This window comes from Coenobita brevimanus, chromosome 91, assembly GCF_032717465.1.
Source record: "Coenobita brevimanus isolate Jiangsu-jjx chromosome 91, ASM3271746v2, whole genome shotgun sequence".
In the NCBI taxonomy this organism is placed as follows: Eukaryota; Metazoa; Arthropoda; class Malacostraca; order Decapoda; family Coenobitidae; genus Coenobita; species Coenobita brevimanus.
Genome location: NC_137044.1, coordinates 21467259 through 21470510, shown reverse-complemented (window position 1 = coordinate 21470510; position 3252 = coordinate 21467259).

The following is a 3252-nucleotide window of genomic DNA, read 5'->3' as shown; positions in this document are numbered from 1 at the left end:
GCTTGACTTATGAGTCAGCGTGGTGTACAGTCTTAGAGGACAGTTTATGCTACCTGTACTTGCTCAATGTCACAAATGCTCCACTAAAACTTAAAAGTGGTGTAAAGATTGGAGACTTCCTAGTATACCCAGCGACCGTAAAGGTGTGCCAGGATTCCTCAATTCCTACTATTCAGACTGATGATACGCCAATCGGTGTATGTACTATTAACTCTACGGGATCTGCGCCGACGCATTCACCCGATATGCTCTCACATCTCACTTGCACAGATTTCCCAGAAAATACGCCTCAACTCCTCGTCCTTCTGACCTCATACAGAAACGTGGTTGCCTTACCCGGTGAACCGATGGGTAGAACAGACCTTGTCAAACATACGATTGAACTACTCCCAGGAACTCAGCCGATTTACATACCAGCGTATCGATTGCCTCACAGCCAGAGAAAGCAAACAGATCAAATGGTACAGAACATGTTAGACCAGGACATTATTGAACCCTCCGTCAGTCCATGGAATAGCCCACTTTTCTTAGTACCAAAGAAGGACGGCAACCTTAGACCAGTAGTCGACTATCGTAAGGTCAATTCTGTCACCGTTCCAGACCGTTTCCCGTTACCTGTCCTCACTGATTTGCTAGAATCCCTTGGTGAAAACAACATAGTCTTTTCATCTTTAGACCTCCTCAGTGGGTACTGGCAGGTCGAAATGGAAGCGTCCTCTCGCCCAGTTACAGCCTTTAGCACCCCTTCTGGACATTTTCAGTTTAAGAGACTCCCTTTTGGTCTGAGAAATGCTCCTTCCGTGTTCATGGGACTTATCCATTCAGTCTTCAGCGGTATGATGGGACACTCTTTTTGCTTACCTAGATGATATCATTGTTGTGAGTAAATCCAGCCCTGATCATTTTACCAAACTCCAGCAAGTCTTTGAACGCCTCCAGCTCGCAGGCCTAAAAATCAATCTCAGTAAATGTGACTTCCTGCGAAAGAAAATCAAATTTCTAGGCCATGTTGTAGATGCGCAAGGCATTCATACTAATGAGGATAAAACTAAGGCGATCATTAACTTCCCAGAACCTACCACTACCGACGCTGTACGAAGTTTCCTGGGCCTCAGTGGCTATTATCGTCACTTTATCCGCGATTACGCGAAGATCGCCGCTCCTCTGACCCACTTACTCAAGCAGAATGTGCCCTTTGTTTGGACTAACGACCAGTCACAGGCTTTCCAAAAGCTAAAGACAGCTCTTGTAAATGCCCCTATTCTAGCGTTCCCTGATTATGCCACACCATTCCTTCTCTGCACAGACGCCTCAGGCACTGGACTTGGTGCCGTTTTGATGCAACTCGATGAAGCATCAAGGAAGCGCTTAATAGCGTATGCTAGTCGCACCCTTACAACCGCTGAACGTAACTACAGTGTCACAGATCTCGAAGCACTAGCAGTAATCTGGTCCTTGAAACATTTCAGAGATATCATCTATGGTTATCCAGTGCATATGCAAACAGACCACCTTCCACTATGTGATTTGTTCAAAAATCGCAACCTAACAGGTAGGTTAGCTAGATGGTCTGTCATCATCCAGGACTTTAATCCCACTTTTCAATATGTACCAGGCAAGTTGAATGTAGTCGCAGACGCACTCTCACGTCACGTAGCGGCAGCTATAACATCACTGCAGCCTGAAGTAACTGAAAACACTACACTAACATCAGACGTTGTTCGAAACTTTCAACGCCAAGACCCCATGTGGTCCAAAGTCATTTATTTCCTAGAATCTGGCGATGCCTCGACCTTACCTACTCTGCCAGTATCACTAGATGAGTTCATGCTAGATGATGATCTCTTGTACAGGAAAACACTGCTAACAGGCAAAGATATGCCCAATCGCGAAGTACGCCAACTTGTTGTCCCCACTGCCCTGATACCAAAGGTTCTTCATATTGTTCATAATACTCCTCACGCTTCCCATCCAGGTAAAGACCGATGCTTGCACCAAGCACGTCTCAAATACTATTGGCCAACCATGCGCCGCGATATCAATGCCCACTGTGACTCTTGCCTCTCCTGCCACCGCCACAAAGGATCAACCGGCTTACCAGCACCTCTTACAATACCCAATCCCGTCACGACCATGGGAAACTGTCTCAATCGATCTCTTAAAACTACCTCTCACAGAATCTGGCACTGAGTACTTGTTCGTAGCGGTCGACCACTTCTCCCGCTACTGTGTCCTCGTCCCCCTCTCCGACAAGACCGCGAAGAGCGTTGCCCGTGCCTTTGTAGATCACGTAATTTGCCCATTCAGTACCCCTCATACCATTCTTACTGACAACGGTACAGAATTCAACAATAGTCTTCTCGATGAGATCTGTCGCCACTTTCATATCAGTAAGTGCAATGTCGTGCCTAACCATCCGGCTTCCAATGGCCTTGTAGAACGCCACAACCGTAAAATCTTAGAGTGCCTCAGACATCTCGGCTCCCATAGTTCGTCCTGGGATGACTGGATTCCCCAAGTGGCATCCTCCATCAATAGTTCCATCAATGCATCCATTGCTGAATCTCCCTTCTTCGTCCTCTTTGGTTTTGACAAGGACCTCCCATACTCTCTCTTATCCTCAAAGCCAGAACCCATCTACAACATGGATGATTATGTTAAACTAAAATTGGCCAACTTCCAGACAATCCACCAGTATGTCCAATCCACTTTGGCTTCCTCTCAGGAGGACATGCTGCAGCGCCAACTTAAGTCCGCCTCTCCTATCACTATCAATGTAGGCGATCTTGTCTTTGCTCATTCCCATACGCGTTCCTCTAAGTTGGATGACAAATTTACAGGGCCCTACCGCGTCCTCACTCAACAAGGCAACAAATTTCACCTCCAGGACCGGTCCACTAGGGACACCAGATGGGTCCACGTCGATGACTTAAAGCGCGCACCCCGTGGCCTCGTGTTGGAAGAGTCACTTACACAACCTCCTGCCCCCTCTTCTCCTCCTCCCGTCCCTCAGTCTACCTTGTCTCCACCTATCCCTCAGTCTCCTACATCTCCATCTCCACCTGCTCCTTCATCAACCAATCAATATCAGTCCAAACTGCGCTCTGCCCATCAACCTCTTCACGACCTCCCCCATTAACTCTACCCTGATTATCTAGGTACGATGTTAGCGATCTCCCTGCTGGCAGTGCTGACCCTCTTGGGGTCTGGGTCAGGTCAGGACGATGGTGGAGTACGTCCCGGGGCCTTGGT